We start from the raw sequence: 13,541 nt of genomic DNA, 5'->3' as shown, positions 1-13,541 counted from the left end.
GTGGTAGTCCCAATTCTGCGTGGCAGGCGAAGGTGGAGACTCTTTTTGGAACCGCAAGCAAGAATCTCGTGAAGATATTTTCTGCTACCTGGAGGGCATTTGTGTTTTTGTGTCCCCATAGGCCCGCCCCGTAAAGTGCGATGGAGTGGCACTTGGCTCTATAGATCTTGAGTAATTCAACCGGAGGCTTTTTCCCCAGCTTTTTCCCCAGAAGTTGGTGCTTACGCGCTTCTATGGCTGCTCTCCAGTTGAGCTTCTCGTCTATCATAATCCCTAAATAAGAGTACTGGGGGGTGGTTTCTATCTTTTCGTTGTTAGAAAAATAGCTTTTCCATGTTTCCTGCCTTGGCCGGCTACCATAACATACGTTTTTTTTATGTTTATGTGGAGATCTAGATCACTCATGAATTTAGCATAACTATTCAGGGACTTTTGGAGCTCACGTGGGGTGCGTGCTAAGAGCACCGCGTCGTCCGCGTACAAGAGCGTGGGCACCAGTCTATTATTCACGCGGGGCAGATCCAAACCCCACCTCAGCATTTCCACCTCGAGACCATTGGTGTAGAGGGAGAAGAGGAAGGGGGCAAGGACGCACCCCTGCCTAACCCCACGCTCTACGGAAAAGGGTTCCGACAATTCACCCCGTACTCCAAAACGCACCCTGGAAGAGGCATTTGAGTAAAGTTCTCTGAGAAAAATCACGAGGGTCTCATCTATTCCCATGTTGGACAGCACCGACCATAATTTTGCATGAGAAACGCAGTCGAAAGCCGCGGAAAGGTCGACATAAACCATGTAGACCTTCCCGCGTTTTGCTGATACGTATTTTCCCAGCAAAAGGGCCAAATTCAAGGCTTGTTCCATTGTTCCGAGTCCCTCTCGGAAGCCATACTGGATATCCGAGAGGGTCCCAGTGTCATCTGCCCAGTCCTGCAAGCGCTGGAGTACCACTCTACCCAGTACTTTCCCCAATGAGTCGAGGAGGGAAATAGGTCGATAACAAGTCACCTCCTCTTTATTGCCCTTTTTAAAAATGGATACCAGTATTGATTGTGTCCAAGAGGTAAGTAGGCCACACTTCATTGTTGCGTTGAACACCCTAGTTATAATGGGGGCCCACAGGTCTAATTTAAATTTGAAAAAATCAACTGGTACCCCGTCCGGGCCTGGTGCTTTTCCACTCTTGCTAGCATTTACTGCCGTAATTACTTCATGTAATTGGATTTCCAGTGGAATTGGGAATGGGTTATCCTGATTTGGGGTGTAACTGCTACCTATGGGGACTACTGCCGGGGTTTGTCCAAAGATCTTAGCAAAATGATTGACCCAAGTTTGGCCCTCAATGGCCACTTCTATGCTGGGATGGTCATCTACGTCGTTCAGGAAAGGAGCTTTTACCACCTTCCAGAACAGATCGCTGTCTTTATTAATTGAACTTTCATGCAGCTGATCCCATAGGGCCTTTTTTAGTTCTTCTTTTCGCGCTTTGCACACGAGCCTGTATTGTTTCCTCAAGTTCCTAATCTCCTCCTGATTTCTTGTTGTTTTAGATAATGCTCTCTTTAAGTTTCTATGGGCAGCGGTACAACCTGAGTTAAACCAACCTTTTTTCTTTCCTTAAACCCTTTCTGATTCCCAGTAAGGGATTCATTTACTTTGGCTAGTATTAGTTTAAAATGGGATATAATATTCTCTTCACTGGCCTCAAGGTCTAGACAGTTCAATATTGCAGATTTTGCCTCAGTTACCACCTTATTCGTCAACTCATTTGGGTCGATCTTTCCCCACCCCAAGGTGTAGCCATTTGTTTTTGTGAGCTGTAAGTTGTTCTGGGTAAGGGTGGACATTATAGTCTGGGCTAGTGGCTGGCCTTGGTCCAAGGTTAGTTCAAAGGCTAGGGCTGCATGATCACTCAACGTATTAATTTTCACTTTAAAGTTTGTGATCCTATTTACTAGGGACGCTGTGATAAGAATATAGTTGATGGTTGTTTCACAGCCCCTACCAAGGTAGGTGGGGTCCAGTTTCCCAGTTAAGGGGTTAATTTGGTTTAATATGACTAGGTCCAGAGTGGACAAAGTTTCATTTAGCAGCTCACCCACCACTGAGTGACTAAAGTGGGTTATTTGGGCTTCTGAGTCGCCTCCGATCCCGCAAACATCGCTGTTAGGCAACATGCAGGGATGGTGATTAAAATCACCTCCCCAGACGATGCTTGCGGGTTCCACCCCTAGTCTTAGTGTCGTGCCACTAATTAGTTGCTTACAAAGGGCCCCCAGCATTTTTTTTCTCTCGGTTTCCCCTGTATTGTCATATAAATTCACGAAAATTAATGTCCTCTTTGTCTTGAAAGCCAACTTTAAAATTTGGTAGTGGGGTTCTAGGCTAAGTACTGTGACTTCCAGGCCAGGTATGGTGTTTGATATGTAAATTACCAGCCCACCTTTGGCTCTTCCATGGATTCCTGCAATCCCTGCTGAGAAATAAGTTTTGTAGCCTATCAGGTGCATTTCTCTCGTGAGCCATGTCTCCTGAAGGGCCAATACTTGGCAATCTTTAACAAAGTCTTGGATACTTCCGTCCATAATTTTATCTCGGAGACCCGCAACATTCCAGACCATTATTTGGATATTTTCTACTCTCGTGGTGGAAACCTGTCCTTTATTTGACCTATCTTCCATTTCTCTTACGGCTGTATCTAAGTCTGGGTTAAGTTCCCTATGAGTTAAAATGGGGGTCATGTTTGTTTTACTCCGTCTGATGGGATCTTTCACCTCCCTCGGACTTGTTCCATACAATTGGGTCGGTTGGAGTTGACTTTCGTTACTGCTAGTTTCAATAGGGGTGCCTAGGATGGTATCGTCCAAAGGGGTGACTTCTTTTGTCATAGGGGATTCTTGCAGCAGAGATTGATTGCTGGTAAGTCAGTCTATTCCTTCTAGGCCACTCAGCGTTGAGAAGGGGTTGAATGTTGGTATATTGTAATCTGGGAATGTCGGATGGTAGTTATTGTTAAACAGATTGCTCTGATAGGGATGGGGATAAGGTGGGTGCGGGAGTTGGTTTGGAAAGTGATTCTGGGTGAATTGGTAGCCTACTTCTCTCCACTCTGGGCGTTGCTTTCTGATGTGATGGTGAGCTGGCTTGTTTATTAATTCCCGTGGGTAGAAGTAGCTGACATAGTGTGTCGAAATATTGTCCCCCCCTGTAGCTTCATACCAGTCACCTATAGTTCTTACCACCCTGTGATCCTTGAAATTAATAATTATCACGTCCCCCTTTTTGTCTTTCGGCCTTGACCCCACCCAGACAGCCCGCCTTACTGACAGGATTTCCCCATTGACATGTGCAGGGAGGGGTCTATTCTGCTTCAACCAGTAAATAGTTTTGTTTTTTAAAGCGTGATAATTTTCTCTGACCCCTTCAGCTAATTCTGGAACTCCTGCCATGATGATTGTATATGGTGCAGATTCAGGAGGTAAATCAACTGTCCTGCGTCTAAATCTTGGGCGCTGTGGTGACTGCTCGCCCAGCTCTCTAGTTGGAATGGGGTTCGTGGGGGGATTAGGGTTGGTGTTTGGTACGGGGAGGGTTCTTACTGCAGGATTCTTCCCTGTTGTGTTGTTACTCCTTGCGGTTACTTTCGCCCCATCTTTTACCTGACTGCTGTTGAGTGGTTTGGGGTTTTCATTGTTTGTTGTTTCTTTTGAGCTTTTGGCCACCGCTTTTTTCCCTTGCGTTATTCCAGGTTTCAAGGACGCACTACTGGTAGATGGTTGGTCCAGTGGAAACGTGTTTTGGCCTATGTGGTTTTGTATGGAGTATTTATGTGGTTGGGACGATAGTTTGGTAATGGCCTCAGTGTTATCTTCTATTTGTTTGCCCAAATTTTCTAAATGGGAGCTTATTAGTCTTGTTCTCTCCAGAAGAGGGAGCATGAGTGCCTTCACTATTACCCCTATTCTAGAGAGAAGTTCAGCCTCCATTTCTGGAAATAGGCCTGTCGTAGTGCGAGTTTTCTGCGGCGTGCTGGGCAAAGGGGGTGTTGTCGGGGAGGGAGTTATGTTCAAGATGGTAATTGTACTTGAGGAGGGGGGGTAGATTGTCTCTTTCGTTTCTTAGTATGATTCTTTATTTGTTCTGTAGGAGGTGGAGGGGAGACGGAGAAATTGGGGGAACTGGATAGTCTAGATGTGTTAGGACTGACTAGAAGAATTTCAGGGGCTGGTTCTGGTTCATTACTGGTTGTCTGGATTATTCTGTCTCTCACATCATTACCCAGAAGCGGAAGTAAGTCAATGTCAGAGGAGGGAATGATGGAGGTCTGGGAATCAGAAACGATCATATTTGGAGAGCGGGTTTTCCCAATCAAACCTAAGGAAGAGCGCTTACCGGTTAACAGGTCCATCGATAGGCGCTTTTCAGTGTCTGCTATTTCTTTTTCTAAGACGATTGTAACTCTTTTGAAGAATTGATCAATAGTTCCTGTTACTGGCCCCTTCGATGTATTTACAGTTATATTCCTGGATTTTGCGTGGTCCGAAGACATGGTTGTTCAGGGGTATGTTGGACAAGGAACAAAGTCTAGTACGGTGTGAGTTAGTAGGGGAGTCCTTGGAGGTAGCAGCAGGAAAAATGGACACTTGCCAAGATATAGGCGTTAAAGGGGTGGCCCGTCCCGTCCTTGGTCGGCCTTAGACGGCCCGCCCTTGTCCCGGGCTTCTCCCGCGACGCTCCCGCGCAGCGGGACCACGTCAGCCTTAAATAACTATTTTTGTGACTAGCGGGTGGGCGGGGCCGGCAGGGAGAGCAGCCCAGCTGGTCCAATCGGGCGCGCAGGGACTCCTGGTCCTCGGAGTCCCTGCTGTAGCTCGCAGCCCTGCCGGTCGAGGTTGTACTGCCCCCTTTACTACGAGTCCAGCAAAGGTTCCTTAACGCGCTGCGGGACCCGCGAAGCGGGTCCGGCGAGGCGTCGCTTCCCGCAGCTATCAGGTCAGGTGAAGAGAGAAGGTTGCGTTGGCGTGCAGTGTTTACAGAGGAATCCGTACGCTTCCCGGTGAGATTGGCTTTTACAGCTGAGAGCGGGTGGGCGGGGCCGGCAGGGAGAGCAGCCCAGCTGGTCCAATCGGGCGCGCAGGGACTCCTGGTCCTCGGAGTCCCTGCTGTAGCTCGCAGCCCTGCCGGTCGAGGTTGTACTGCCCCCTTTACTACGAGTCCAGCAAAGGTTCCTTAACGCGCTGCGGGACCCGCGAAGCGGGTCCAGCGAGGCGTCGCTTCCCGCAGCTATCAGGTCAGGTGAAGAGAGAAGGTTGCGTTGGCGTGCAGCATTTACAGAGGAATGGGTGTCAGGTGTTCCGCCCAGTAATACGCCTCTAGATTGGGTAATGAGATCCCCCCACTGTACTGGTGCCGTTGGAGTGTCTGGAGGGCAATTCGTGGTTGTTTCCCCAACCACAGGAATGAGCGTAGGTCTGCATGTATTTTGGGTAGTGCGGTAACCGGGAGTGGGTAATACTCATTTTGAAGTGCATAGAGGAACTTGGGGAGGGTAATCATTTTATACATTGCTGCCCTGCCTAGTAGGGTGAGCGGCAGTTGCCTCCATCTGTTCATGTCCTCCATTGCGTCGGTCATGACTCGCTCTACATTTCTGCAGAATGAAAGCACCCTGTCCAGAATGACATACACACCCAGGTATTGAAACCCCTCTGTGGTGGTGAGCAGTTGTTCAGGCAAGATCCCCCACTTGTCGGCCCCCTGTGGGTCATAGAGGACTGATTTATTGCAGTTAATGGTGTGACCCGCCCTCGCTCCAAAGCCTTCCAACTCCCTGAACAGCTCCGGGACCGAGCTCTCGGGTTCGGTTATGTACAGTAGCACATCATCGGCATGTAATGATATTTTTTCTTGTGTTCCCCCTGGCGTGTCCCACGAGAAGCCGCTAATGTCTGGGTTCTGTCTAATCCTGGCCGCCAGGACTTCGATCGTTAGCGTGAATAGGAGGGGGGACAGTGGGCACCCCTGTCTCGTTCCCCTGGACACCTGGAACTCTCGGGATAGCCGGCCATTTACCCGGACACGGGCTTTCGGAGCCGTATACAGTAGCTTTATCCAACCCTGGAATTTTGGGCCCAGGCCGAACCGTTGCAGCGCTGCCATAAGAAAGGGCTTTTTCCGCGTCTAAGGATAGAAACCAGTGGGGTTCCTCTCTTTCTTTAACTTCTTGAAACCAATTGTGTGTGCCTCTAAGGTTTAGCTTAGTCGCTCTGTCTGGTAGGAATCCGGATTGGTCCGAGTGTATGAGATCTGGAATCACCGATCTCAGGCGAGCCGCCAAAATCTTCACCTCCATGTTAAGGAGTGAGATGGGGCGGTACAAGGCACACTTGTCCTTGGGCTTGCCCTTTTTGTAAATCGGGACAATGGTGGCCAATGCGAGGTCCGGTGGGAGGCGTCCTTCCTGGTAAGAATCAGTATATAAGGCTTTGAGGTGGCGCGTCAACAGATCCGATGTGCGTTTAAAGAATTCCGCAGGGAACCCGTTTGCCCCCGGTGTCTTCCCCGTTTTTAGTTTGTTTATGGCATCCGAGATCTCATCGAGTGTGATTTCCGCCTCCAGCGCCGAGCTAGTTTCGGCTGTCAGTGTAGGTAAATCCACCCCTCCCATGTACTGTAGTGCCCCTTCGTCAGTCCCGAGGTCTCTTGCCGCATAGAAGCATTCATAATAAGACGCAAAAGCGTCGGCTATCTCCTGTTCAGTACTCACCAGGTCGCATTCCATCTGTCTAATCTGTTCCACCCACCTTGCCGCCCTCTCCTTCCTGCTTAACCAAGCTAGGAGCTTACCCGATTTGTCACCCACGTCGTATAAACGATGGAGGGTTGCCAGCGATTGTGTCCGTGCCTCGTTAGAGACTATCTCTCTATATTCCCGCTGTTTGTCTAGCAATTGTCTTAGAATACCCTCCTCTTTGTGTGCATGATATTCCTCATCTAAGTGAAGTTTGTGGCTTCTAGTTCCGCTGTCTCTGCATGTTGTTTCTTCCGCTCTTCCCTCAATCTACTCTGTGCTCTGTCCGGCAGGACCGGTTTCATTGCCTCCCAAAAGGTTGTCCCGGAGTAGACCGAGCCTTCGTTCTCTGCCACGTACACTTTAATGTCGGCCCTAAGTCCTCTTATGATCTCCGGCTTCTGGAGATCCCAGGCTGCCAGATGCCATTCTGAGCCTCCCTTCCCCCTGTCTGCCCCTACCTTCGCATATAATGGCGAGTGATCCGAGATTCCCCATGCTTTATATGCCACCTCGTCACCCGCAGTGAGGTATTGCCTAGCTATAAATATGTAATCTAATCTTGAAAATACTCTATGGGCCCCAGAGTAGAAGGAGTATGCCGCTTGGGTAGGGTGTCGCCATCGCCATATGTCCGTGAGACCCAGATTAGCCATGTGCTGTGACAGCGCTGTTCGTGCCCCTCCCCTACGTGTTGGCCCTGTGCGATCTAGCTCTTCAGACATTACGTCGTTAAAGTCTCCCCCCACTATTTGTATTGTGTCTGCCGTCTCTAGGAGGGTGGAAGCGATAGCCTTGAGTGTGCGCGCCTGAAGTTTCGGTGGAGCATATACCGAGATCACTGTGTATGTTTGCCTCCTCCATACTCCCTGCACTCCTGCATATGTGCCCTGTAGGTCGCTCCATGTACGTGTTGTGCTAAACGGAAATGATTTATTGATCAGTATAGCTACTCCCCGTGAATCTGTCGTGTACCCCGCGTGTGCCAGGACCGCATACCTCCCTCTTGCTATAAATGCACATTTCTCACCTCTAAGGTTTGTCTCTTGCAGGAGAACAAAGTCTGGAGCCACTCTCCTAATATATGCGTTCACCAGTCCCCTCTTTATTCTGGAACCCAGGCCGTTTACATTCCATGTGAGGATTGTTACCCCCCTGCCTTCCTGTCGTGGTTTAGTTAGTGTACCTGCCATGGTGTGGAGTGACTCTCATGTTCTGTAGATGTCCGAGATAGGTGCCAATAGTGGTGCTGCAGCTCGTATGATTGTGGCTGTCCCCTCCCCTGCCTCCCCCCCACCCCAACTTGTTGAATTCTTCCCCCCCTGTAACCCCCCCTCCCCACCTCCCTCCCCGTCCAGGCTCATACCCTCAGAGGACCGAGCTTTCAGTAGGAGTCGGTCTGTCGCCCACCCTCTCCCTCCCTCTATTCAGTTATGCCTCACTGTTCCCGCCTTGGCAGGATGTAGTATAGCAGTTTATCCGGGTTGTGCGCCCAGACATAACTTCAATCAAAATCTGAAGCTCAAAGAAGACTTAAAACTGTCAACAAATACCCAAAAATTAAGAATAAAAGAAACAAAGGGGTAGTGACAACTTGCGTGCCGCCGCTCGCCCCGGCCGACGTCTCCATTAGTCCACTTCAACAGTGTTCAAGAGTGCGAATCTTGTGTAGCCGTTTCTGCCCCGCTATTCTTGTCGGAGTTCTCCTGCTCCAGATTGCGTATCACAGTCACTAGGGGGTGAACAGAGCTCTGATGATTGTCCAGTTCATCTTCCTCGGCTTCCGAGTCTCTGAGTTCTACATCTTCTTCGTCATCACCCTCCGAGCATGTCTGTTTTCGAGCCCCCCGGAGTCGTGGGTCAGCTGTGCCAGAGGCCCCCGGAGACTCCGATCTCCCCCTCCTACCTCACGCAGATGCACGTGCTCGGTACGGGGTTCCTGTGGTGCGAGAGTATATCCTTCTGGATTTCCTTCTTTGCTGTTTAGGCAGGCCCCATTGTGACTTTTCTCTCACGGCTTTTTCCAGTTCCTCGCGTCCTGCTGCTTCCCTGCCATTTAAGATCGGTCTCTCCTCGAGCCACTGCCACGCTTCCTCTGGGTGGTTAAAGAAGATTGATTTTTCCTTATAGATGACTTTGAGTTTTGCCGGGAAGAGCAGCATGTAGGTAATGTTCATGGATCTGAGTTTAGCCTTTACCGAGTCAAAGGAGCGTCTCTGCTTCTGTACCTCCTGACTATCATCCGGGAAGATCATGATATTAGTGTTTTCCATCCGGATGTCTCCTAGCTTCCTCGCTTCCCTCAATATCAAGTCTCTATCTGCAAAGTTGAGGAAGCGTGCGATCACCGGCCTGGGCCTCGCACCCTCTGGAGGTTTTGCCAGCAATGCTCTGTGGGCTCTTTCGATTACGAAGCATGTCGAGAATTGTGCCCCTGGGAAGGTTTCCTTGAGCCATGTGTGTAGGAACGCCAACATATTGTTCCTCTCAATTCCTTCTCTAAATCCTACAAATCGTAGGTTGTTACGACGTGCCCTGTTTTCGGCATCATCTACCTTCCACAGCAGCTGTCTGTGTGATGCTTGGAGCTCTGCCATGTCTTTCGGGATCGTGGTGATCGAGTCCTCAGCTTCTCCGATGCGTGATTCCGTCTCCGTCACTCTGGCCGAGAGGTTCCTGAAATCCTGGCGCAGGAGTGTGACCTCAGATCCCGCCTCGCCGATTTTGACTTCCAGTGCCGCCCGTGATTCTTGAATGTCCGTTCTTGACGCCTGAATCGCTGCGAGTAGTATCCCTGTGTCTATGGGCCCTTCTGATGATGTGTCTGGGTTCTCCTTGGCCTGCCGTGGCACCGCAAAATTGTCCATAGGGCCAAGTTTCGGTGGTCTGGGTAGTTGATCTTTTTTCCTCATATTTACTGTTGTGGATCAGTATTACAAGTTTATAGCAGTGTACGTCCCACAATGTTAGTGGCGTAGTGAAGATCCTCTCTCTGGTCCCACCTGCACCAGGGGAAGCCCGGTATTTCCTCCAGTTTCCTCCCCCTGAGCGTTTCTTTCACTGCCAGTGATCGTTGATGTCCCCTAAGCATGCCCTGGCTATTACACCCGTTGGCGCAGTCCGTTTCGTTCGCCACCGGTCTCACTGTCCTACTGGTGCTCGCTGAGAGGTTATGCTGCCTTGTGCCTCCCTTCAGTAGTGGCTTCCTTGACATTCGCTTTCCCCATGTGTGTGGATCCCGACTATCAGATGTCTGTGTTCCGGCGTCTGTCTCTTGAGGATGTGTGGGGGTGCGGCGATGTTCAACAGTTCCGCTGTAGTATGGTCTCGAGTATGTCCCCTCCGTGGACCGGCTTGAGCCCAGGGCCTCTACCCCGTCTAATGGTGCAGGGCTCCCTTCACTTGGGGGCCTGATTTATAGCCATTTGCTCAGTCTCAGGTGGTGGCTCGTGGTCTATCCCCTTATCAGTGGCCTCTATGTCTCTCTAAGTGGAGGGCTGGGCCTCCACCTTCTCCCTCAGTCACCGGCAGCTCAATGTCTCTCTGGCCCTGGTGTTACTATTTCCAGGTCTCGTCAGACCTTACCTTCGGATTCTCCTTGTGGAGCGTGCGTGGCGCTGTTGTCGGTCCCCTCACTCCGCCACCCCTCGCTGCCCCAATAGTGGCGGGCACGTGGGGGGTCGGCGACCAGCCGCCTCAGCTTCGGTTACTGCGGGGCCTCCCTCTTCCCTGAGGGCTCCCTCCGGGTCAAACTGGATCCAGGCCGGTGCAGACCCTCACTCTATGGGTGTCTGATTACCGGCAAAGTGATATGGCCGCCATCTTAGTGCAGTATTTTCCGGGCTGCAGGGGGCTCCTCACCTTCTCTCACTGTTCTTTTAGCGGCCTCACTGGGTGTCCCTCACACTGTAGTCGGGATCTGTACCTCCGGGCGCCACCTCCATAGTCCTCCACGCTGTCTGTCTCAGCCGCCGGGTCAATCTGCCATCTTGGTGAAGGATTTCCGGGCACCGGCACTCAGTGTAGGATCTTCGTGCTTCGGGGGATCTTCACTTTCACTCGTTTTCCTACCAGTGGCCGCTCCAGGAGTTTCGCTCGCTGTTGTCTGGATTCGTGCCCCCAGTCGGTGCCTCGAGAGCCCTCCGTGCCGCCCGTCTCGACAACCAGGTCAGTCCGCCATCTTGTGTAAGTACGTCCGGGCTCTGGCACCTCGCGCGACCGGGGATCACCGTTTCTTGGTGCAGTATCCCGTTCTCTATGCTCCAACGGTCTGCGCCTTCCCAGGGTTATGTGCACAGGTCCTGTGTCACTCTCCTCAGCCTCCCGGTCACAGCTCTCACCGCGGGCCGCCATATTGCCTCTCTGTGTCACCACCCGGCCGCCGGCCAAACTTCGTTTTTAAGGCTCCGGAGTCACTGAAACCTCCTTCCGCCCTGCACGGTTGCCTCCAGGCTACCCGCTACACGTTTCCAGATGATTTGGTGTGTCGTGGCAGTATTTTATGTCGGATTCTGGTCTCGTCAGCCGGGAGCTCCCGGGCCACACGTCTAGCACGGCATGCTGTTGGCCACACCCCGGTTCCTCTCCTTTCTTGTCCAATACGGTTCTCATAGATTCATCTAAATTCAACAAGTGGATCTGAATAAATTGATCCTAACCAATGTGGTCGAAAAGACTCATCCCAATCCACACACATCCAAACCTTTCCCCTGACATGTATGCAGTATGTTATTCAATGGGTGGCCTACATAAGCATACAACAACACATACACAACTAAATCTTACAGTTAAGCCCAGACCCAGGATCCTACTTTTAAGCCATTACTTAACAGCTAGTCAATCCTCCAGCCTGTCACAAGCCACATCCAACCTAGACTAAGTTAATTCTCATCAACAGACACAAGCTTCAACCCCAGGTGGAGTCTGGCTCAATTGCTCAGGCCTGCCAGGAGAAACTACAAAAAACATATATTCATGGCTAAATCCACACACTGCCAAACTCTGCTGGATAACTCCAACAATATCACGAAACTCATCGTTGACATATTTAAGCCTACGAATGTGCCCTCTCCATCTTTCAACTTTGAAGACTCTAGAGCCAAATATGAAGAGTCTGTGCACTTTTTTGACAAGGACCGTAGTCAATTGGGCGTTCCCTTCCTCCAACCTCTAGGGCCATATCATGAACAGCTGCCCTGGCCCACTGCAGAGCACCTTTTTTGCTTCCGATATATATGACTCGGAATTCCTTAAAGTTGATGCATAGAATGCAAACAGCCAAATTTGGGGAAAAAAGAGAGCACGGATTGCCTCTCTGTGGCCCTACTTCTTCTGCATTAACGTTTATGCAAAATTACAAGTTATCTGTATATACTTTAGGCACATGAAATGCAAAAATACAGGTGCTCAGCTCTGAGCCAGAGCAGCTCTTCATGATACGTTCCTGATGCTCCTGAGGTCCTTAACCATACTTGCAAAGGCCAATGGAGATGGTCTAACCTCATGGAAGTCACCAAGGAAGCTCTTCTCAACACACTGGCTAATGTGAAAACCACTAACCCCTTCAGTGATAAGAGTGCCCAGCAACAGCGCTGAGGGGCTGCCCCGCCAGATCCTATCCTGTTTGATCACATTAATCTTCTCACCCCTCTTGCAGGGCCTCAAACTCGGAGGGTCTCACCCCTTCTTAGGAAATGTTTGGCAGATCCCAACGACCTCATTGATTTCCGGGCAGTCTTGGATCTTTCCTTTCTAATAAAGGTGTTGGAAAGCTGCGTCTCTTCTTAGCTCTCAAACCATATCACGGTAAATGCATTCCTTGAACTCCATTCTACCACTCATCAAATTTCAAAGAAAAATAAATTCTACCACCTCTCTCCAGCTCTGAGGGAGCTGCACTGACCTCTGCTGGAGGCTCAGATAAAATATAACAGTTAACTGTCTCGACCTTCAAGGCACAACACATAGGTAGATTGAGTTGCCAAACAGACTTATTAACATACTAAATCGAATTTCTGAACATTGCAAGCCCTAAAGCAATGATTCGTAGGTGCTGCAGCAAATGTGATTGAACTAAGAACAACCCTGGACATCACATCATTCTGAAAACGTCAGAAGACCCACCTTCTCATGTTCAACTTATCAGGAAAAAGTCCCACGTCCTGAAATCAAGAACTCAATGGTGTAAAGAATTTCAGCAAAAGGTTTCCCAGCAAAATGCTGTGTTTTGAAAAAAATAGTTTCACAACTAATCTCTGCATGAGGCAGCAAAGTCAATATGATAGATGATGCCTCTAGCTTTCTTCCCTGGGACAGTGTGGCCTGTGCAGTCATATATCCCCCCATGTGCTTTGTAAAGCATTATAATACCGATTGGTAAAGTGGCGCTGTAGGAAACGATATAAATAAATAAATCAGGTTCCTGACATGGGTGAAGCACTGGAAGCGCTCTCCACGCCAGGATACTCCCAAGTAAAAGAGCGTGCTATAAAATGGTTTATACATACATTATACATACACCAAGTTGTAGATGATATTTGAAGATACCTCGATGCCGGCAGTTCTGGCCTCCTTGTCCTTCTAGACCTCTCTGCTTTGGTGTCTCCCCCACCCCCTCCCCCCCCCCCCCACCCCTGGCGCACAATCCCAGTGGTCCTGGCTTCATCTCAAATTTCCTCTCAGGTTGATATCTCTCTCCTCTCCAAACACTGGAGACCTTCAAAGGTTGATGTCCAACTACCACCAGAAGCTC

General features: G+C 50.0%; 1 protein-coding gene across 1 annotated transcript in view; it reads right to left on the bottom strand.

Annotated features, from left to right (window-relative positions):
• Positions 1–13,541, bottom strand: part of LOC147717650 (E3 ubiquitin-protein ligase TRIM39-like) — a 168,975-nt gene that overhangs the window by 20,815 nt on the left and 134,619 nt on the right. The window lies entirely within an intron of this gene.

This window comes from Lissotriton vulgaris, chromosome 5, assembly GCF_964263255.1.
Source record: "Lissotriton vulgaris chromosome 5, aLisVul1.2, whole genome shotgun sequence".
Lineage (NCBI taxonomy): Eukaryota > Metazoa > Chordata > Amphibia > Caudata > Salamandridae > Lissotriton > Lissotriton vulgaris.
The sequence above is the reverse complement of the archived record's forward strand: the minus strand, read 5'-3'. Positions and strand labels throughout refer to the sequence as shown.